The sequence below is a fragment of the Periplaneta americana genome, chromosome 9 (assembly GCF_040183065.1).
Source record: "Periplaneta americana isolate PAMFEO1 chromosome 9, P.americana_PAMFEO1_priV1, whole genome shotgun sequence".
Taxonomy (NCBI): domain Eukaryota; kingdom Metazoa; phylum Arthropoda; class Insecta; order Blattodea; family Blattidae; genus Periplaneta; species Periplaneta americana.
The window spans coordinates 113223480-113249104 of NC_091125.1; the positions used below are offsets into that span (position 1 = coordinate 113223480).

At 34.9% G+C, this 25625-nt stretch overlaps 2 protein-coding genes across 2 annotated transcripts in view; one reads left to right on the forward strand and one right to left on the reverse strand.

Annotated features, from left to right (window-relative positions):
- Positions 1-25625, reverse strand: part of Ca-beta (Calcium channel protein beta subunit) — an 828959-nt gene that overhangs the window by 771187 nt on the left and 32147 nt on the right. The window lies entirely within an intron of this gene.
- ab (BTB/POZ-zinc finger protein abrupt) overlaps positions 1-25625 on the forward strand; it is a 243431-nt gene that overhangs the window by 22951 nt on the left and 194855 nt on the right. The gene's annotated exons all lie outside the window — the stretch shown is intronic.

Here is a 25625-nt window from a genome sequence, read left to right on the forward strand (position 1 = left end):
ACCTTTTCAAATGAAGTCATGCTATGAATTTATTAACTTCCTTACAATCGCATCGTCTTTTTTCCTGGCTTGAATACGTGAACTAATTATGATAGCCACTAGACCACCAAGAACGATTCCATGAGCCAAATTACCAGAAATCGAATTATTCTGTGCATATTGTAAGTGATTCTGTAAACTCTCTAAGCATTTTCTGTTTTACTACAAGAACGCTAGAAACTACAGCGCCCAGAATGTTTAAAAATATACTTATACAGTCGTAAAAATAACCATCTCTTTACTCATTTAGTTAGAGACAGAAGGCATGGCTTGAGTCATGTTTATAATACTTTTTCGCATTCTTTTCATCGTTCAGCCTGTTCAAGAAAAATAATTACTTCATGAAGACGGCTTACTTTATTGCTGCGATGTTACATCAGAAATGAAGCAGCTAAAAACTATATACAACTGGAGATATGCATTGTACCGAAGGTCTTATGATTTTAAATTCTCCAATCAGACAAACTCTACGCTCATTTCTTTGGAAGAAAGATGAATTATTTAAAGTAGGCTATATTTTTGAACTACGAAAGCTATTCAGGGATAGCGAGATTTTCTGGCGATTATGGAGCAACGGTTGAGAATGGTAGAAGAAAGTGAAATACTCGCAGAAAATGTACTTTCTTCTTTCTAAGTTTTATGCCCATTACCGCTCTCACAGTATCTCGTAGAAATCAAACCTCATTTCTTAACTATCAAAATCACAGTTTACTGGTTCGACTAAGGAAAGATCTGAGCGCTATGTTGCTTATTTCCGAAAAAGAGAGTTTTAAATGCTTCCGAGTATTGTATCATCATGTAGATTATCTGATTCAGATGATGTAACATATATTAAAATAACATTTTCTAATATACTTCAGGATATTAATCTTTTCTCTTAAACCCTAGATCATATATGTAACAGATAACTCATCGCTATGTTAAAATCGGTAGCACTTTGAAGAGAACAACCGCCAGGATCGCCACCCGTCCGCCGTAAACGAACACGAGATGGCAGTACAGTCGCTAATGCAATTCAAATGGGAATTATGACATGACTCCTTATGTAACAACTAGATGGCAGCATAGTAAACCTGACAAAAGTTGTTAACTTCAAAGCCTATAAGGCCGACCTATCTGGGTATATATGATCTCAAATGTTAATTTTTGTAGTTTTTTATTTATTTTTCTTTGTTTTAATTTTAATTGATTACTGAAGAGAATAAAATCCCAAAGAAGAGAGATTTAAGATTTCTTAAAATTTATATAATACCGAAAATGGCGTATTTTACATAATTTTAGTATATAATAAATTATAGTTCAATATTCTGGGGTAATTCATTTAAAGCTAAAAGTGTTACAGAAGAAAGCCTTAAGGATAGTGGTAGTCGTGTATAAAAAGACAGCATATAGAAAGCTTTTTCAAAATGTATAAATATTGGTCTTACCTTGTGAGTACGTTCTTTGCCTGGTGACGTTTTATGTTAAAAACGAAGACATTCGTAATTTTAATACAAGACACAAATCAGATCTCCATCTACAGTCTGTTAAGTCTTAGCTCTTATAAAAATAGTTCACGGTCTTCCAATTATTTCATTTTAAAGCTTTAAAGGGCCAAAATGTTCAGACTAGAATTAACAAAATGTCTCCATACTCATACCTTCTGCTCAACTGGTGAATTGTTTAATTGAATTAAACTGCTCTCTAAGTATTCTTATTTTTGTATAACGTTTTACTTGTTCAACATCTCAAAACTACAATATTGAAGTAGACATACACTCATACGTACATACGCAGTGCTCTGTCCAAGGACATGTCTTTCACTGCAAACTCAGCATTCTCCAATCTTTCCTATTTTCTACCTTCGTCTATGTCGCTGCATAGATCCATATATCTTAATGTCATCTATCATCTGATATCTTCTTCTGCCCCGAAATCTTCTCCCGTTCACCATTCCTTCCAGTGCATCCTTCTGTATACAGTCTCTTCTTAGCCAGTGATCCACCAATTTTTTTTCTGTTTCTGATCAGTTTCAGCATCATTATTTCTTCACCCACTATTTCCAACACAGCTTCATTTCTTGTTCTGTCTGTCCATTTCACACACACCATTGTTCTCCATATCCAAATTTCAAATGCTTCTATTCGCTTCTCTTCACTTAGATCGTAATGTCCATGTTTCTGCCCCCATAAAATGCTACACTCCATACAAAACTCTTCACTAGTTTCTTCCTTAGTTCTTTTTCCAGAAGCCCGCAGAAGATGCTCCTTTTCCTATTAAGATCTTCCTTGGCCATTGCTATCCTCCTTTTGGTTCCTGGCAGCAGTTGATGTTACTGTTTATAGTACACTCCAAATATATGAAGCTGCCCACTTGTTCTACTGCCTCATTTCCAATTCACAAGTTTACCTTATTTATTTTTCTTCCGACAATCATGGTCTTCGTCTTGGTTGCATTTATTCTCATTCCATACTGCTCACAACTGTCATTTAGTTCCAGTAGTATGCCCCTTAGTATAGCTTGTACAATGAAGTACTTTATTGAGGCTTCCGTTGTATACACGTTTTTATTGGTTCTCCTCTTCTGTTAACGTCATATCTTCAGAAAATCTTATACACTTTATTCTTCTTCTTCCTACTATTACCCTCCCCATGTTCTGCAAACAGGATGTATATATATATATATATATATATACATATGAAATATAATAAATACAATTAAAGATTAAAATATAGAATATTGGACTAAATTATAGGCCTACATGTTTTTGCTTAAGAAAGGGATAGATTTATTATTATTATTATTATTATTATTATTATTATTATTATTATTATTATTATTATTATTGTAAAATTAAGAAATGTATATAAAAAGTTTATACAGGTTTTCCTACGTGTGATTTAAAAACTACAAAATGACAGATTGTGCCGTGTTCGGATGCAACAATTATGCGAAGAAAACCAAAGGCAGAGAAGTCAAATACTTTCAGTTTACATGAAATGATGACCTGGCTACAATATGTAAACGAAATGACAAACATACTGATACACCGCACATCGCAGCGACATTTGTAGCTGCACGTTAGTCGCCACCCCTTGTCGCTACGTCTGGCCACCCAGCAGCAGTAAATGTCGCAGAAGAAATGGACCCGGACCCATTCGAGTTGCGACACGACCTTGGAATGCGCCAAACTAGCTACATTTACTGCTCCGTGTGGCCGCTTGCATTTAACTCAACGCAGTCTATAATTCCAACTACATTTATCGCAGAAAACCTACGACAAATGTAGCTCGTGTGTCCGTACCCTAAAACCCGTGGAAACATACGAAATGCAGAAGCCAAACTAGGCCGGAACATTTCGGGTCTCAGGAACAAATTTTACTGCAAGACAGGTCTTTATACATCACAAAGTTTTTGACTTTTACAACTCTATACGCTTCATTCAAATAATTAACATAATATGTTATATACGACTAAAACTCACAATTTTGATTTTAAGGAAGTCAAGTGATTGAGGCTCTGCCTCAATTGTCTCAGCCAATCAGCCGCTACTGGTCTGAAGAGCATATTTTTGGTTTTTTTACCATAAAAATGGCTGAATTCTGTATAAGTAGATAACTGTAGCTTAGTTTACAATTTTTCAAGCGAAGGGACTAGATGACATTTCCCCTTAGACTCTGTGATATTTTTAATGGAAAAAAATGATTACATAACAAGCTTATCCGAGCATTTTCGACTCCCCTTCTGTTTTAAATCCTCCAACGATCCATTACAACTTAATAAACACACGTTACGACCAACATCCGTCCCCTACATAAGATTCTACACAATGACCATGGCTTGTGCATGAATTTGACGACGTGCGCCATATAAATTGCAGAGTCAGAAAATTGAGCGTAAGAATTTGTGTAAGAATCGATGAAGTTTGTGTACTACACACAGAAGCACGAGCTGTGATCGTTTGGGAAGTGGAGGCAGCAGGGGAATGTGAAAGAGGGATTTATATGGACCAATAATTGAGATGGGATGGGAAGGAACAGTGAGCTCATAACGTCGGCTTTGGGCTGGGGTCAGTCATGTGGAATGATCAGGCACGTGGAAGGAGGAAAATCTCAATGTAGGTGCGGTGGCTGTGTTGGAGGTCCGCAGTTTGTTAGACCCAGAACGCAGTGTTATTTATGTTTTCACCCAATTCGTTTCCTACGAGAGACGTTCGCGAAAGTAAACGTGGTATTTTAATGAAATCTATATCAACTTCTAAAACTTAACGAGTAGATACATAGACACTTAGCTTATAGAAGTAGACTATTGGACTTTAAAATAAACATTTTAAAAGTTTTGCTGTGTTTAGGTTCCTTGACTCGCGTCAGTTGGAACGCGAACCTTGTCCTTAGCTGAAAGGCTAACGTTGTTGATTAATAATGTATAGGGCTCTAGGACCGAATGCCAATAATTCCATTCTATTCGTTTGTCTCGTAATTTAATGCTTCCTTACTCTTAAAATAATGTTTATGTTGACATTACAGGTTCTACCGAAAGTTTAGGGACACTCCTTCCAAAGTGATGTTTCACTCCTGACTTTGTACTTGTGAAACCCCGTGATCTTTATATAGGGAACAAATGCCTGTGAAAAATGAAGTTTTTTCTTTAAATTCAGTCTCTCTCTATCTTTCAAACTGTGGATTATATAACAATTTTTCTGTTATGAAAACTTATTGAAAAATTACAATTTTTTTGTAGCAAAAAAGTTAATTACTCCAGATTGAGTGTACTTAGATCAATGAATTTTGGGATGGAGTTAGACACATCTGAAATGTTCATTGTGCAATTAATACTTTTATTTTAAAAATGTGTGATAGCTCGTTCACGCACTGTAATCCAGATTTTTTCCTTCTGTTATTTAGGAAAAATTGACCGCTTTTAAAATTCTCTTGAGTTTGAAATTTGCGGCAAATTGATCAGGGACCGCCACTGCCACTTACGTCATAATATTAGGAGTTGGTAGACACTTGTCAATCATTATTCCCGCCATTTTTAGCAAACAGTTGTGGAGTTTGTTAAAAGTGTGGAAAGGTTACATTTATTCCTTGAAAAAAAGTGAAAATGGGTCGAAATTCAGTGAGTATGGATATGAAGTGACAGATTATTGTAATGTGGAAAAATGACTTGAGATAATATCTAACTCTATCCCAAATTTAATTAATATAAGTACATCCATTCCGGAGTAATTAATTTTTTCCTACAAAAATGTAATTTTTCAATATGTTTTCATAACAAAAGAATTGTTAAATAATTCACAGTTTGAAAGATAGAGAGATTGGATTTGCAATAAAAAAAACTTCATTTTTCACAGGAATTTGGTGCCTGTATGAAAATCAGGATATTTCACATAAGTATAAGGACAGGAGTGAAACTTGTATTTTGAATGAGTGTCCTTAAACTTTTGGTAGAACCTTTATATTTACACTTTTAAAATTAATCATACATATTTAACTATATTATTGCATGTTTTAAAGCAGTAATAGTGAAAGCTTAATATTTGATAATAACTTTGCTCAAACATGTACTTCATGATGGTTCACGGGGGCATGGAGATGAGCTCCATGATTTTCGTGGACTCGACACTAGAATAAGGTTGTGGGACCGCATCGCGCTCCGGCCATCTTTTACCAAAGGGAAAAACTCTGTACTTAATTTGACAGGGGGTTAAGTTATCATTCTGAGGCAAAGATAATTTATAGTGCCGTAAATCTGCTCCGTACTTCAATAACTGATAATTTTTTCTCTTACGTTCATTTGTTTATCCTAAGTTCTTTTTTTACCATCTTCTCTGCTGCGATAGTAAACCAATAATGTTACAGGCGACAATAATGTTACAGGCAACAATAATGTTAAAGGCAACAATAATGTTAAAGACGACTGTAATGCTAAATGCGACAGTAATGAGGAAGGCTACAGTGGGGCAAAGACGACAATAATGTTAAAGGCAACAATAATGTTAAAGACGACTGTAATGCTAAATGCGACAGTAATGAGGAAGGCTACAGTGGGGCAAAGACGACAATAATGTTAAAGGCAACAATAATGTTAAAGACGACTGTAATGCTAAATGCGACAGTAATGAGGAAGGCTACAGTGGGGCAAAGACGACAATAATGTTAAAGGCAACAATAATGTTAAAGACAACTGTAATGCTAAATGCGACAGTAATGAGGAAGGTTACAGTGGGGCAAAGACGACAATAATGTTAAAGGCGATAGTAACATTAAAGGCGATAGTAATGGTAAAGCCGATAACAATAGTAAAAGAGACTTGTTAAGGAGTCATAAGTTTTTTGCCCAACTTTGGGGTATGAGTCATTAACCTCTAGACCACACCTGTGGCAGATAATGATATTAACGGCGATAGAAAGGAGAGAATAATATTACGAAGGTGAGATTAACGACGATAGATATTATGTTGACTGTGATAAGTAAGTTATTTAAATTATTTGAAAGGTTCAGAACCATAGTGGGCCAAGCGCCATTTACTGAATACGTAGACAACAAGGGTTAAAATTAAGTTATTACCATAATTCAATGGAAACATATAGCAAGTAAAATGAAGTATACATATTAAATCTAAATGATGTCATTGTTCATTAAACTATGGTTGCATGTAATAAAAATTAAGAAACATGTTAAAGGAATTGTCATTGCACCAAATGAGTGATCTCTGGACCAAAATGATCGCATTTTAATTATTTAAATACAGTTTAAATTAAGTAACATATTAAACGATTTATTCTTCTATCAAACGCGAATGTTCCCTGGATCAAACGTCCTATTTCTATTATGTAATTACTTTATATTTATTTCTAACATGTGCAGCGGAGCGCACGGGTACGGCTAGTTATTACAAATAAGAGTTGATGAAAAAAGAGTCAATAAAATTATTAGGCCTACAACCTTAAGTTTATTGTTAAAACCTATACTCATGCATAGGCCTATGTGTATATGGAATAGAATTGGAATAGAATTTACTGAGGGGGACACGGATGGCCCAGTACTGCGACCTACTGAGATCTATTGCGCGAACTCTCGATATGGAATGAGTTGCATGCCACAAATCCCCTACGCGCACCGCCCTAACTACATGACTCCCTTAACGACCGGTCCCTACAGCCGACAGAATCCATATACCATTCCTGCTTCGGCAAATTCCCCCAAGGCCCCCCTGTCGGTCCGAGGCGAAACTCCTCCCCCGAGTAGGTCCGTCTCGGGTGCCATCGCAGAAGTCATCCAACATCGCTGAACTACATTCCACGGAGGCCGATCAGCAGCTTCGGGACGCCGCCGATAGAGTGATCGGGAGGAGTGATCTGAAAAACCAGAAACGGGATGATGAGGGAGGAAAGGAAGCCGCGAAGATGAGTGGGATTCCAATCGCCTGATAAAATTACCTGATATTCATCCATAGGAGTGAAGAAAAAAAACGAAAATACCTCACCCAGGCAACTCGTCCTGACCGGGAATCGAACTCGGGACCATTGGGTTCGGAGTTAGACTCGCTAACCCTCAGCCACAACGATAGACTGCATAATATGTGTATAACCTCAAATGTTTAGTTTTTTTCTATAATCAATTTGTTTTATTCCTACCGTCTCTGGTTCGTTCAATTATTATAGAGAAAACATGCATTCTGTTATTGATTAATGGCGATTCATTATGTTGCTATAACCTGAAATGTTGAGTTCTTTTTAAATAAATTAAATTTCAGATATCCGTGTTGTTTTCCTTGCAATAAAGATAATATATTTTGAGTGTTTTACGAAGATGAAGGAGGTAAATCACTGCCATGAACATGAACATCATGCTTATATTATAAAAATTCCAATCAAAATGGCATCTTTCTCACATCGGAATTATGTCACTGAATACAATTCGTGCTTGATATTTTCTCTGTGATAATTTAATTGAGTTTCTAAACTCATGTATGTTGCCATAATGACAACATATATTTGTTAAGCTCAATTAAATTATCGAGAAACTATCACCACTTGTATTATAGAAGACAATGATGATACTGAAGAAGTCGACAGTGACGATGGGATTGTGATGAGAGCGATAATCACGATGGTGATGGCAGTGGTGACGAGAAAGAGGATGACGGCGATGATGGCGACGACGGAGGAAGCCGTGCGGTTCCTTCCTTCCTTCCGGAGAGTCTCGAGCGCCGTCGCTAATGACGAACTGTGGCAGTGGTTCGGCCGTTGATCGATTCCCGGGGAAAGTGGCGACCCAGTTCACTTCCCCTGTTCACAGCATGCGATCTGCTCCGAGGAAGTAGGCAACTAACTAAACAGTCTAAGTATGCGTGTTGTCTGCATATCCCCTCCACTCTACAGACACGCCAACAAGTTCAGAATTTTAGTAGCACCAACTCCACAGAGGGTTACTTTTGCTTTCCTAATAATAGCAGTGTTTTCTTTTAACACAGATTTCGTAAAATGTGAGTCACAAACACAATTTTATGAGACAGAATAGAACTTTAAAGCTACTTTTCAATGATATCTATATTTTACGAGTGTTTTTTTTTTCAATCAGTGGAGAGACGTAAATAGCCTATCGCAGTAGCTTTGATATGTCATATACTGTATATAATATTAAAACAGCGCTTAAAGTGGGCCAGTTTAAGCCAGGTACGCATCCGGAACGAACCGTTATGGCATTATCTGAAAAATGTAACAAACCTCCTACATCTATATTAAGTATTAAATTACATAATTCTGATTGTTGTCTTATACAGTGTAAATGTCCGATTATTAAAGAGTCCTCTGAATTTAAGTATTTAGGCATAATTTTCGATAATCATTTAAAATGGAACCAACACATTAATTACTTTTGTAATAAATTACGTAAAATAGTATATTATTTTGTTTTATTGATAATTTTCGATAATCATTTAAAATGGAACCAACACATTAATTACCTTTGTAATAAATTACGTAAAATAGTATATTATTTTGTTTTATTGAGGAATTACTTGTCAATAAGTTTATTACGCACATTATATTTAACTTTATTTCAATCGGTAATTATGTATGGAATTATAGTATGAGGTAGCTCATTTAAATCCAATTTTAATCCACTTTATTTATTACAGAAGAAAATAATTAAAATATGTCTTCATAAACCTATTGATTTTCCATCTCAAAATTTGTTTTTAGACTTTAATATACTTAACGTAAGACAAATTTATTATATTGTATTAATAAAATTCATACATAAAAATCGAAATAATTTTGAATTGTATTCTCATAGTTATGAAACAAAAAGTATGAATTCGTTAAGATTGTTTGAACCAAAATGCAACACTGTTACCGTATTTAATCATAGTAGTAATTTAGGCCCAAGAATATATAACAAATTTATATTTAAATATCCTAATCTTGTCAATTCTAATAGTTCTAGTATTAAATTAAAAAAGTTATGTATGGATTTTACAAAAATTGAAAAATTGTAAATTTAAATTTATATACTATAATCGCATAGTAGACATAAGACAAATTGTATTGTATACTTATTAATTTCAATTTAGGAATCCTCCCCTGAGCACGAGTTCTCCTCTTTCAGGGGCGAGCTAAAGTTTTTTTCTATATATAGTATATGTTATGTTATAATTATTAGCAAACTAGTAAATAAATAAATAAATAAATAAATAAATAAATAAATAAATACCGTTAATAAAAGTGTTAAAACGTGAATTTAGTAGGCTATAGTCCCGAAAAATTTATTTTATTTAGTTTACATTTAATTACATGAATACGATGAAAGTTCCTTTAGGCTACTCAGGTAATTTTAATGAAACTATTATTAATTTATATAAAACGGTCAACAACTTCTAATAGTTCTGAATGGGTATGACATTTTGAACCAGGAGACACGTGTAAGATCAGTATCTGTTTCAAATTGTATTAGACTGAACAACACGCGAAAGTGTGGGAAGCTGTGACTCCTTTGTGAGTTCCGGATAACATTGTTAACTGTGTCTCACTTTTTAAATAATGCAGGGTAGTAAGATAGGAATAACTTTCTATTAGTGTATGTTTAAGTTAAGTTGTATGTTAAGAGGTTATTTGTAATACTTTCAAGATTTTATAAGCTCAGTGTTATTTTCTATTACATTTTGAAGCTAATTTTTATAAATAATTACTGATTCTATTGGAATTATCGCCACCCCCTTCCCTGTATTCATTAATATTAGAGGAGAAAAGTTCGCTCCAGCGTCGGGCATCGAACCCGGGTCCTTGGTTCTACGTACCAAGCGCTCTAACCATTGAGCTACGCCGATGTTCTATCCACAGCACAGGATCGAATCCCTCTCCTCCAGTGTTTTTCCCTTTGTGGCCTGACTCAAGTTCAACATGTATGTTGACTTTTTATACTAAGTCAACTGCCATTATACAAGGAGCGCACTCAGTTGAGTGACTTGGTGGCCGGGATTCCACAGTAATATGCACTGTTTCTCGAATAATCTGTCCACACCTGTGGAGTAGTGGTCAGCGCGTCTGGCCGCGAAACCAGGTGGCCCGGGTTCGAATCCTGGTCGGGGCAAGCTACCTGGTTGAGGTTTTTCCGGGGTTTTCCCTCAACCCAATACGAACAAATGCTGAGTAACTTTCGGTGCTGGACCCTGGACTCATTTCACCGGCATTATCACCTTTATTTCATTCAGACGCTAAATAACCTGACATGTTGATACAGCGTCGTAAAATAACCCAATAAAATGAAAAAAAATCGAATAATCTACGTAAAGATTAATTTTTTGGTCGTAGAGAATACGTCTGTTACGGTAACAATTAATATTAGAGGAGAAAAATTCGCTCCGCCGCCGGGGATCGAACCCGGGTCCTTGATTGTACATACCAAGCGCTCTAACCATTGAGCTTCGCCGAAGTTCAATCCACAGCATCGGATCTAATCCCTTCCCTCCTCCATTGTTTTTCTCTTTGTGGCCTGACTCCAAGTTCGACATGTATGTTGACATTTTTATATTAGTCAACTGCCATTATACAAAGAGCGCACTCAGTTGAGTGACTTGGTGGTCGGGATTCCGCAGTAATATGCACTGTTGCTCGAAGAATCTACATAAAGATTAATTTTTTAGTCCTACAGAATACGTCTGTTACAATTAATATTGAAAGTTCAGGATAACAGGCAAGGTTTGGAATTGAACGGCTTACATCAGCTTCTTGTCTATGCAGATGACGTGGATATGTTAGGAGAAAATACACAAACGATTAGGGAAAACGCAGAAATTTTACTTAAAGCAAGTAAAGCGATCGGTTTGGAAGTAAATCCCGAAAAGACTAAGTATATGATTATGTCTCGTGACCAGAATATTCTACGAAATGGAAATATAAAAATTGGAGATTTATCCTTCGAAGAGGTGGAAAAATTCAAATATCTTGGAGCAACAGTAACAAATATAAATGACACTCGGGAGGAAATTAAACGCGGAATAAATATGGGAAATGCGTGTTATTATTCGGTTGAGAAGCTCTTATCATCCAGTCTGCTGTCCAAAAATCTGATAGTTAGAATTCATAAAACAGTTATATTACCGGTTGTTCTGTATGGTTGTGAAACTTGGACTCTCACTCTGAGAGAGGAACATAGGTTAAGGGTGTTTGAGAATAAGGTTCTTAGGAAAATATTTGGGGCTAAGCGGGATGAAGTTACAGGAGAATGGAGAAAGTTACACAACGCAGAACTGCACGCATTGTATTCTTCACCTGACATAATTAGGAACATAAAATCCAGATGTTTGAGATGGGCAGGGCATGTAGCACGTATGGGCGAATCCAGAAATGCATATAGAGTGTTAGTTGGGAGACCGGAGGGAAAAAGACCTTTAGGGAGGCCGAGACGTAGATGGGAGGATAATATTAAAATGGATTTGAGGGAGGTGGGGTATGATGATAGAGACTGGATTAATCTTGCACAGGATAGGTACCGATGGCGGGCTTATGTGAGGGCGGCAATGAACCTTTGGGTTCCTTAAAAGCCATTTGTAAGTAAGTAAGTATGTATAATATTAATTGTTACCGTAACAGACGTATTCTGTAGGACCAAAAAATTAATCTTTACGTAGATTCCCTGTATTTACTTATGTTAATGCATACAGTCACCTCTTTTAAAGCCAGTACCGTCAGGTTCAGACTTGTCTTCATACAGTTGACTAAACAAACAAAACCGCAGTTCGTCGATATGTTGTGATACGTCATCAAACATGAGGAAAAATAGTTAAAACTCAATTTTACTGAAGTTCAGAATCTTAGAAATGTTTAAGTTATACGGGGAAGTAATGAGATCATCTATAAATAAAAAGGCTGCTCTTAAGTATTTATGAATCGTAGCTAAGTATAGTTTATAAAATTATATTTTCAAAGGCTGGAATAAGTTGTCTGCATAGAAACTGTTTTTCATTCCATGACAATAAAGCCTTTGCTTATTACAAACGTCTCCTTCCTATTTATATTTTAAAATCATTTCGCTTATCGCTTACAATAACAAATATTACTGCTGTTCTCGTATGACGCATTCGAGGGTTCTTTATTTCTGTAAGTTATAAACGTAAGTCGTAATTTATGCTTTATCCTTTACGATTCTGTATAGGCCTATCAGTCTTGAAAAATACTGTACTTACGATAAGGTGTAGTTCGGTGTACTCTACACTGTAGTAATATAGGATTTTTTTTAACATCATTCTGTTTTAAACTCTTGGTTTCATATAGCCTAGACGGGTCCACTCTTAAAAAGCGTAAAGTCAGAAAGTGGCAACACTGGTTGTTATTGTGTCGAGACTTGTGGGAATTGTAATGCGACCTAGAAGGAAATACTCTCTTCAGGGAAATAATGGATTGTAGAATATTAATGCAAAATTGATCACTTTATCTGTCGTCCTGTCTAAAATAATACATTAGCCTCATTCACGAATTTATTCTGCAGTTTATTGGACAGTATATAAAATATGTAGATTTTGGTAATGGCGTTTTTGTGTAGAATAGTTGCTGCATTTTCAATTATAAATAATTAACTGGCAGTTTACGTCACTTAAATTTAGCACTGTACGAAAGTTTACCTACATTTTATAGCTCTACGTAATTTCTTACTGACGTCAACGTTAAAATAGCATGAATTATTGAAAATTTAGAAGTTCAGTTATTATTGAGGTAATTCCATATATTTTAAGAAGCTTTACAGTTTCTTAAAAGACCTTAGTCTGTTCCCGAAGTTCTCGTAACTTAACACTGACATCTACACAAAGCGAGCTTCCCCATGTGAGAGGTCAGCACGACGCAGCATCAAATCCTACATTAGAATTAGAATTCAAGTCTTAGTTATAACAAGCAATATTTAACATCAATATCATCAACGTCTTCGCAATAATAAAATTCATATTTCCACAGATTTCTGAACAACCTATGTCATACTCGCTAAATTAAAATACACAATGATCTAGCGAAGTGATTGTATCTTCATCGATTATTTAACGACGCTATATCAACTGCGCGACAATCTAGTGTCTGTGTAATTATTAATGATAGCGACATTATAATTGCCTATATGAGTTCGAGGAGTTTTCATAGGATTTTCTGACTTTGCTTTGTCTTTACTGTTAGGAATAACCTCTAAAAAGACCCAACTAGACAATCAGCCCAAGTGGGATTCAAACCCACGCCTGAGCGCAGCTTTAGAGCCAAATCCAAATCATTACCCACGAGATATGTCTGTAGATAAATGTTTGTTACTGTAAATAATGTAATGCACGAAATTTATAAGAACGGAACTTTATTTGTTATTCATAATTGTTAAAAATAATATAGACGTATACTTTAAAAATGTCATGTAACAACACTGCTGTACGAGTAACTCCAAGAAGTCTCAACACTACCCGCTGCCGCCACACCGGTTGTAGCGAGATTGAAACACTTGCACAAGTATTAGGCTCTGCTCTAAAGGAGAACTTCAAAGAAACTCAGGACATCATAGATTTCGTTCAGCATCTTTACTATGCTCTCGGAAATGGTAAGTATTTGAAGAAGTACATTGTATATCAACAAATCCAACAGAATTGTTGATATTGTTGCAATTGATACAGAACATCAGAAGGCCTATGTTCTTGATCCAACTATAAGATTTGAGAAAAGGATAATGCAAGCCGAAGAAGTAGATCAAAAGAAGAGAGAAATTTACGAAGACTGTCTCCCCTACCTAAGCACAAAATATAACAACCCTTTAAATAACTGTAAAGTATACAGTTTATTGTTTGGAGCCAGAGGAGTTGTTACAAAATTTGTCCATAAAATCTTGATAGAATTAGGTTTCATGGTAAATTCTTTGCAAGAAATAATTATTGATGTTATATATACATGTTGGGATCCCTATAGAATATATCAGGTAAATTCCCTAGAAAGAATCCAGTATAGGGCAGCGAAATTTGTTAAAGGTAAAAGAGAAGATGGAAACGATACGATAAAAGAACTTAAATGGGAAACTTTGGAAAACAGACGTAGGAAAACTAGAATAACATCATTTTATAGAGCACATCTACGTCAGAAAGCATGGGTAGACATAACGGCTCTGTTAGAAAAGCCAACGTACTATGGTAGGAACGATCATGATTTTAAAATCAAATGTAGGAAAAAGAAAACGGATGTAGGTAAATTCTCATTTTTAAATAGAACTATAAATGATTGGAATGACCTACCTGTAGCGGTCTTTTAGGGCTGTTCTTCCTTAAGGAGATTCAAGAATAACTTAAAAAGTTGTGTATAAAGTGCAAACTAAAATTAAGGTGACATTCAACATTTAATTTTTTAAGGTGACATGTATTTATTTAGCCTGACGAGTTACTCCCTTCGTTTGAATTGTAAATTATTTAAAAACAGCATGTAAGAGAGTCTTAGACTAGAAATGTTTAGCTTAAATGTAGTTCTGTTTATAGTTCTGTTTATAAGTATGCATAAGGATGTAATTATCTGTCTTATTTGAACTGTTGTATCAGTGAAGCGAGGTGAATCAGTGAAGTTATGGTTTTACAGTGCAGTGAATAGTTCCGATCAGTGATAATTTATAGCGTCAATAAAATGTGTTCTATAGTGTCAGTGAAATGTGTTATAGAGTGTCAGTGAAATGTGTCCTAAAGTGTCAGTGAAATGCGTCATAGTGCCACAACAGTGAGTGAGATGAGAGTAAAGTGAAAGACTATTGAAACTTATGTAGGGCCTATACATATGTAGGTTGTATTGTAAAATTAGGTATTTTATGTTTCATTATTAATTGTAATTATTGTGTTAAATTGTATTGTGATTCTTATTGTGTTGTGTATATAATTGTGTTGTGTATTGTATAATTATATTGTGTATTGAAATTTTATTGTGTAGTGTTTATATTGTATATGCCACTGCCACCGGGTGGTTGCCCACTTGCAGTATAAATAAATACATACAAAAGATTCCTTAGGGATTCTTCACCACCATTTACTGTATACTTTGGAAGTTAATATTTTGAATTATTCTTGTTAACATAACCTTTTATAATATTCAATTTTGTGTATATAGGCTATGTATATACATATGTATATATATTATTTTTTTCAGAAATTGAAAGTTTTATATAAATATCTTAATTTTTTATTATAATTTATGGTTAAATTCATTATTTAAATTATAAAATTGCACAATTCTTTTCTATTCTGGACCCTCGTGGTCAACTGCAGTTCAGTAGCAGACGAAAATTATTAAATTTTATTAGTAGCGTATCCTGAATTTTATATGTGAGGGGAAAAGCCGTTTAATAATTACATGTAATTATGAAAGTGAATGAGATACAGACCAACCCCCAGAACTTTCTGAAATTAACTAATTATAAATTGCGCAAGTTCAATTGCTTCATTGTTACAGCCACGCCCCGAACAGTCGCAGCGCATCATCTCATCTATCTACATAATACACAACTTTCTTTGCGATTGGTTAGGAAAAAAGCTTTTCATTTTGATCATATCTCGTGCAGCATTACGGGGCTAACTATCATACTGTATCTTGTTTTTAATTCTTATTTTTTATTTTCCCATTTCTTCTACGGTTTTAACTAGTTTGCATGCTCGGTTTAATTAAACTTCAATTGATAAGTTATTAGCCCGTGACACTTAGTTTTGTAAGAGATAATAATTATGTGATAAGTTACGTAAATTGCTTGCCTACTCATTAAATGTCTCTTGAAAACACTGGTTTAAAAACTTGTCGTGCATTTAAGATCCTTAATTATAACGATTAAACGTTCATAATAAATAATTATAATATTCGTAAGTAAAATGTGGAACCAGTCATGGTGTGCACAGTATCTGAAGCGTACAGCTTTAACGTTGCGTGGGTTCGATCCTTTCCCTTACACGTACGTATGTATGTGTTACGACCTGTACCGTTTTAAGGGAACTGAGTGGTGCGAACCATAGCCAAACTCACCCTTGCAACTTCAGGTATCACTCATGAGGCAACTAAACCGAAAGATAATGGGGTAGGATGGCCAATTGGTTTCCTTCCCCATTGCATACATCGCTGATTAGTAACATATTTCACTAAATAGATTTAAGATTTTGCAGCTTAATCATGTTTCATGAATACCTGTAGTCACTTTCATTAAGGGTAATATGCGATACTGATTTTTGGTGAAACATTTCAGTTTTTACCATTTTTAAATTTTCTCACAAATAAACCATTTGGTCTATCAGAAATATCTGTGTAACGTTTCATTTCATTATTCGAATTGTAGGTGACCTAAATAATAATTTTATTCTTTTGAAGAGCCGTAAGCTAACCTGACTGTCAGGTAGTTAGTTATCTGTAAATTCAGTTTCCCGGATATGACATTTTTTACTTTCTTCGATAGGAAATCAGATTTCCCAGAAAGTAGATGAGATAATGCAATAACATTTTACACATATTTTAAACACTGTATTTTATGTAGGCCTATATGTGTATTATTTTTGTGTCACTTGAAAAATATTTAATACGAAAATTATAATGAAAGAATTGAACAATATCTGCCCAATTTCCTCACAAACGTGAAATGTTCAGAATCAAAATTTTGTGTAGGCCTACACATTTTCCTGTCACTCCTGTTTCTACTGATAAAGGTTGGCTTATTTAGGGTGAACAATTTCAATACATACACACACACACACACACACACACACACACACACACACACACACATATATATATATATATTTAAAAGTAATTTGATCATATCTCAATAATTATTTGTAGATCTATTATAATAAGCGTTTTCCACATATATACTACAATACTTAAGTTACTAGATGTGTTTTAAGTTTGAGAACTCTAGCTTTTGCCATTTTTGAGAAAAATGGACATAGATTATTGTTGTTGTTTAGCCAACTGTCCGAAGACAGGCAAATGATATCAACAAGGCACCACTTATGGGCAAACTAAGCCAGGAGTTAATGAGTTAGGTTGGTCAGTTTCTATCCTCTTCCATTGCATACATCGCCGACTAGCTACATATTACACTAATTAGACTTCAGATGTCTATAAACAATAATTGTTCTTTCTCTGACACATATCTTCAAGTGAGGTGTACTGCCTAGTAAGAGATGTCGGCCTACACATACACAAATAAAATTTGGAGCTCCCTTATTGTATTTTTTCGCTTACGACACACTGGGCATGTGCAGTAAACAAGAGCCCCTGTATAAACTACTTATGGAAAGTCGTACGAAATTGTTGCCTACATACAGGTGGACTTCCATCAAGACTCCCTCCAAATTTTAATTCCGTATCTGAATATATCAGCCAGAACCTCAATCAGAGGTAGGACGTGGATTATAAATGTTAAATAAAAAATACAACAGTATATCTTACTTCGCATTCCAATTGATGCGGAACGTTTTAAAAAGACAATTTTAGGTACTAAAAGTACTCATAGTAATATGACTCACACATAGACATTTAATCTATAAAAATCCTGAAGTTTTTAATGTCAGAGGGTCGTATTCATAGACATTTTTAGTGCGGGCTTTCGGTGGATTATCAGCGTTTTCCGTATTCATAAACCAGTGTTAGCGATAGGATATGATTTGAATTCTGTACTAGTAACCAGTGGATAGCCGGGGCTAGCTTAGTACGCTCGTAGCGCGTGCTCCGACATGTCTATGAATACCACCCAGAAAGTCTATCTTCACTATCCACTTCCCTTAAGTGAATGCCGGCATTGTGCTGAGCACAATTCATGGAAGTCCCTCATCTCTCCATCTAAAAATGTGTCAATCCTTGATAGAATCCAGATATAAACTGAGGCCAAAGCCTGGCATCGAACTATTGAGCGCCATAGATTGAGAGGAATTAATGCTCGTTCTTATAGAAAAAAAAATCTTCTGACTCCTGGCATAACATCACGTGTCTCCAAGAAAGTTTTAAAATTGAAAATAAATATTTCATTGCCTTCTTTGATCGATCCTCGTGCCACATACGTTAAAGAACTCGACTGCAAATTGAAAGACATATTTCCTACCGAGAGTGATCTGGGACAATTGCCAGGAATAGAAATATTGTTAAATTTATTATATATGTCTTCGCAAATAGTCGTTTAAATTATTGGGAAAGATATTTTCTTCAATTGAAAGCAAATGTTTCATCGCCATAATTAGGCCTCTAGAACTCGTTCATATCATATAGATTCTTCTGATCCACTTTTTAACTCATAAATCTGTCTTCAATAATTAAAACACCAATAAAATTTTCATATCCTGTTTCACGTTAATGGTGATAAGTAAACTATACAATTTAAATCATTATTAGATAATGGTAATGATAAATTATAATGGGACATTAGTAATAGGCAATAAATAATAATTCTCTCAAATGTCAGGATCTCGCATCAGGGCAATATAGATTTACTTCACCAAGAATATAAGGAGATAGAAATCCAATTGATCTTATAAATACTGTACAGATATCTAATTTTCACAAACGACGGATTCATTTCGAACTGATAGAAATTTGAATGACTAGTTTAAAGGCATAACATAAAAGTAGTCTATATGCTAAAATAAAAAGCAGTAACCTATAAGTGCTGCAACACTTTTTCTAATAGACTGTAAATATTATTGTTATTTTTATACCCAACATTCACTGCATGAAGAACAACACCGGTTTTAATTTATCTATGTGGCATTATTGTTATTGATATATTGACGAAGTAATTAATAATAGTCATAAACAGAGGTCGTTCTCTACAGTTCCGGTCGAGTTTCTATATCTCAGTTGAGACTAAAGAGACACTTCTAGCAATACCTAAAAACCATTAAATAAGACAACATTTTCCAATTTAATTTTGAATTGTGATGAAGTCCGGCAGTCTCTGACGCCATTAGGTAACGAATTCCAGAGGCGAGGTATTTCTACGGTGTAGGAGAATGAGTATAAAGAAGTTCTGTGATGAGGGATAGAACATTATCAACATTCTTCGTCTTTATACCTCGTATAATTATAGATACCTAGTTTTCACAAACCACGGATTCGCGAAGTACGGTTTTTCAGTTGATAAAGGCAAGCCCTTCCATGTCAAAATATCTTAAGTTTAAACTCGCGAAATAACGCGAAATTATGTGTAGATCTATAGTTCACGCGAAATTTTTGTTTTAGTATTAATTTATTCGAAATGAGTATTTTTCAAGAGAGATTTTGATATTTTATGTCATTTTAATTTCAAGTGTCTAAAGAATTATATTTGTGTACAAATTTTTTAATTTAATATTCAAACCCTAATTCAATACAAAATTATGAATCTAATACCCTAACCGGATTTACAGTGACAATTTTTAAACATAAAGTAGAAGTAGTCTTAATGTTGTGTGGTGTCTATTAGTTTATATTATTCAGACACAGAATGGGAGACTGTAACACAAATTTTTTTACACAACATTGCAGATAGAAAACTGTAAATATTGTTAAAATATACAAAAAAAACTTTAAGATTAAATTGCAGACCTCTATTTTTTTTAGTAATATACAGTAATTTAAATAATTTCGAATAATTTCGAGGGAAAAATTATTCCGGGACCGGATATCGAACCCGGGACCTTTAGTTTAACGTACCAAAGCCCTATCAACTGAGATACCCGGGAACTCTACCAGACACTGCTCCAATTTTTCCCTCTACATCCACAGACCTCAAAATGGGCTGACAACCGTCAAGCAACCAACATTGAGTGCACACTAATTCCATGTGACTTAAATTGTGGCTTTCTGTTAAGGAACAGTGACGTGTATTGTGCAAATCAAGCTTTCAGGTATAACTCCCTGTAAAGTTGATTTGAATAATTTCGAGGGAAAAATTGTTCCGGGGCCGGGTATCGAACCCGGGACCTTTGGTTTAACGTACCAAAGTCCTACCAACTGAGCTACCCGGGAACTCTACCAGACACCGATCCAATTTATTTTTCAACGGCAAAAGTCAAAAGGTGATATTTTTTAATTGTGAAATAAGACCAAATTTGTTTTCTGTTTTGTGCGAAATAATACCGAAATCATGCAAATATTTATACCGAAATTTAAGATTTTTATTCACCATAAAATAGAATCTATACGTATAATATAGGCTAAAATATACAATTATATTCATGTATATGTACAGTACCTATGTAAGAAATTCTGAGTGGAGCTAGAAAAGTCGGTATATCTGCTGTATTATGAAATCTATGAAAGATTCTCACCGCGGTTATCAAAGTTCGACATTGGATATAATTTAAAGATATTATTCATTAAGAGTACTGTGAGTTGTGTTTACTAATATCACTCTTATATTTATTAGCATGTATGAATAAAATTTATTACGATCGTCTTGTTATCATTGTATCTTCCAGTAAATTTAAATAAAGTTCAAACCATCGTCTCAATTAAACACAGTTCAGATGAGATTACACAAATATCTGCCTTAATTCATTTGATAACTTTGGTAACTTACTACTGAACTTGCTGCATTTAGCTTTCGTTTAAATACAATTCTCGCTGGCAGTTCTCCACAACCTTAACGTAATAGTTAAATATTAAGAGTAAACTTCACTTTAAATATTGCGGAGAAAGCTTCGCAGTGGCGCGCCTGATGTGGCTGGGGGAGCATAAGACCTCCAGGCGACTGTAGTTACGTTCACGCAAAGTAATGGTTGATTCCATCGACCAATCTTCACTTCGAGACCACTCCACCACCATTATTAACAGCTAAGTGAGAGCTAAATCACAGTGTTTATGGTTAAAACCTATGTTCTCCATGAGGCAAAGAGAAAGATTTGATTGACTGTTAATTCAGTTATTAAAAAAAAGAGAGAGAGATGGATTACAAATATAATCCGCGCGAACACTGGTGACACAAATTATGTAGCGAGTACTGAAGATTTAATGATTATTAGTTTCCTTTATTATTTTATTAAATATAATATAGGCCTACATATATATCTTCCTCAACTTGGTAAGGTTGCCAAAGACAAAGAATGTTGAACAGTAACATTTAAAATGACATTAAAAATGTCTTACAAGAAGTTTGTTTACAAGAAACTAAAATTTGCAGTAGATAATATTTCACCTAGGCCCTAATGAAAATTTATAAAACAAAAATACAGGTAAAAAAATAGACTGAGAAAATTCAACTATAATTTGAATTGAAATACAAATGTCGCCGTAAAATCTGCAGAGAACCCTTCAAAGCTATAACAGAAATTTCCTTAATTGTTGTTGTTAGGACTCCAAATTTATGACAGAATGACACAAATTGTTTTGTTATGGTCCCTCTAGCGCCCACCATTAATCCGATGACTTCTATATCTTACTTACTTACTTACTTACTTTATTGGCTTTTAAGGAACCCGGAGGTTCATTGCCGCCCTCACATAAGCCCGCCATTGATCCCTATCCTGAGCAAGATTAATCCAGTCTCTACAATCATATCCCACCTCCCTCAAATCCATTTTAATATTATCTTCCCATCTACGTCTCGGCCTCCCCAAAGGTCTTTTTCCCGCCGGCCTCCCAACTAACACTCTATATGCATTTCTGGATTCGCCCATACGTGCTACATGCCCTGACTTCTATATCCCTGAGTTTATATGATGTTTTGTAATAAGGGATAGTGGGTTCATAAATTCTCCTTTTCTCTAGAATTCTAGATTAATCTCCTCAGGTTGATTCTGATGCCTCTCGAATCTGATGGTCGGATCAATTTGTACTTACAATGAGATTACTATGTTTCATATAAATGATGTATTGCTAAGCAATAATGCCGTTATCAAGCAAAAGAATTCAGAATTGTGCAACTTAATTTATTGCCGTTGCTAAGCAACTGATGTCATACACTGAAATTTTCGTAACATTTTAATCACTTCGTCCCAAAACGTTTCACGTTGAAATTAAGTTATTATTAAGCAGAACGAAAGAGGGGCTTTTTGTAGAAAAAATTAAGTTATCTAGCATAATGGCATAGTGAATATCTCCATTTATTAATACCTTAGAAATTGTGGCTCGTATTTGGACATTTCTTCGGATAAAAATTTTCCTATTTATTTTAAACTGATCGTGTATAAGCCATTACATAAAATATAAGAAAATAAATGTAGTTATACGACATTTTGTGAAATCTTCACTTTTCTGTAGACGAAGTCGAAAACCGTACTCGTAATACTTTCTTAATTTAAAAGCTATGCAGAACATCTCGAAGTCGTTGTCACTAATTCTAACGATGCGCTCAAATCTCCACTAAGCAATAATTGGCCTGATTTTATAATACTGCTGATTACCTTATAAGTAAATAAATATTCAAAATCTCAACACAAACAAATAAGACATTTGGGGTGCTATGCATAGACATTTCGCTAGTCCGCGCTGCGAGCGTGCTAAACTAGCCCCAGCTATCGACTGATTTCTTGTACAGGATTCATATATCATATCGCTAACACTTGTGTATGAATACGAAAAACGTTAGTTCGCTGATCATCCACCGGAAGCCCGCGCTAAGAATGTCTATGAATATGGTCCCTAAACACTTAAAATAATTTTTAAACCTTTTAGTACCGGCCTGCCATTCTAGAATTTAGTGACTCCCGCAGTCACTGCGAATAAGGTCACGGGCGATTCTAGTAACCCGGTTTCTTGTAATGCGAAATTAAAAATGTTATGCGCGCTCTAGGGAACCTAAAATACTTTTAAGGAGTGGTTCGAGATTAATAAATGACTCCTAACTATACCTAACTCTTTTCGAGTTGTATCTTAAAATTTGTAGTGGATAGACTTTTTTTTATAATGCATGGATTTTCAACAAAAATGATATGGCATTACAGTAGGCTACTTAGCAGACCGACACTAAAAAGATTAAGACGTTGGAAATGATTGCAATGAATAGGGCCTAGCTGTTTTATGTGAATTTGTGAAAAATTAATGACATAGCCTACATCTATTTAAATCATACAATTTATAATTACAGTCAGGTACTACATTACATATTTAATTCAGAAGAATATCCATTTTACGGACTATAGCAAAGAAAAAATCTTTCTCATCTTGTGTAGTGATATGATAACTTATTTAATTTATTAACTTCTTTTGAATGAAAACTGAAGACTTTTCTTTTTCTGTATCTAATGACGGATCCGTGCGTCCACATCTGTGGGCTACGTGCCAAAGTTGTAGTTCTTTTAGCCTCCATTAGGCGTTGCCCTTGGTGCACCATGGAGGCGAACTACATAGCACCGCATGATAAATGATAAATGGAGTAGTGGTAGAATTTCAATAGGGGAAATGAGAGTGTCCCGCTAAAACCTACGATTAAGCGCCGTCTTTGTCCACACAAATTCCAGTTGGACCCACCGGGGTTCTAACTCCGGTTATCAGCGTAGAAAACGACTCAGTTATTACGAAACCGTAAAATCTATAATGATAAAGAATGTGTTACCTTAACGATACTGATTCTTTAAATAAAGATCTAATTTTTTACAGTCGGGGAAATCCATTAGTATATTAATTAAATTAGATATTGGTGGGTGAGTTGTAGAGGTTCGATTTCTAGCATAGCTCCAAAGTCGCTGTGAATCATTCCAATATTTGGCATCAAACGTGTGTTCTTCAGTCCCAATATTTCACTTCTTTTAGATTATCAGGTTCCGCAGTGCAAGTAGACTTCAATTACTACGGAAGAGATGTGTGTATTAAATAATATTACTGTAGTAAGAAAAAATTATCATTAGAATTGAACATCCACGCTTAAAATATTTAATAAATATCGGTACTGTTGGAAAGAGCGTCTTCAATAATTCTGTACCTGAAGTATTCATCTTGCAATCACGGTTCTACTCAAGAAATGGGTGAATGAAAACGAAGAGAATATAATATGTACGAGTACTAACTTATACTCTATAATGCAGTAATTTTATTATGAAGAGCTCCAAGAGTGGAATGGTTCACTGTTCATCAACTTCGTATGTAGGAGTACGTAGGATCACGGTCGAAAGGATATACCTACTGTACTGTACGTACATAGAGAGAGACGGGGCGAGTACTGTGGCATAAAATCAATGTTTTGTGGCCGACTTTGTGTCAGACAACAGTCTGAGAGTCTGGCTTAAGAGTAAAATGACCGGAGGAAAACATCACTTGTCGCGCGACATGTATGGAAAATAATTGAGAAGAAATAATTGTAATCATACTAATAATGTATCATCATGATTATGGTATAGATTGATACTGACTTTGAGTCAGATTTAAAGCGTAAAATCCGAGAGTAATTAAATATTTACAGTCTGAAGAAATGAAGTACACATGAAAAAATTCACTCAAATTCCAACAATACCAATTATGGTATTAACAACCGGCATAGCTCAAGCGGTAGACATGTTTGTATAGTAATTTAGACCTGCGCTCAGGTGTGGGTTCGATTTCCGCTTGGGCTGATTATCTGGTTAGTTTTCCGAGATTTCTCCCAAATTTATGTTCAGTCAACAGTCCAGAGACTGGTTGAAACCTCAGGTAATTTAGCCAGGATATAATTTAATGGGTTAAGGTGGCCAGTTTCTTGCTCTCTTCATTGCATATATCGCTGACTAGTAACATAGTTCACTAATTAGACTTCAAATGTATGCAACATTTATATAGGTACTTGCTATGACATATATCGTCAAGTGAGATGTACTGCCTGATAATGGTTGTATCAGCCAAAACCTCAATCAAAGTTATCCCCAACTGTAAGACTAATATCAGATAATCTCCTGGCGAATCATCGGCCTCTTCTCACCTGATGCCATCTCGCCAGCATTAATTCAATCGATACTAAATAATCTAGCAGTTCATACAGCGTTCTACACAACCAACTAAAAAGACATTCATCAAAGTATAAAAAGAAGAGTAATGTGAGTTTGATGTAGGAATGAAGAAGAAGAAGAAGAAGAAGAAGAAGATGAAGATGATGAAGAAGAAGAAGAAGAAGATAGGAAAGGAAACAAAAGGAAAAGAAAAAATGACAGAAATTTAAGAAAAGATTGTCCGCCTTAGTAGCTCAGCA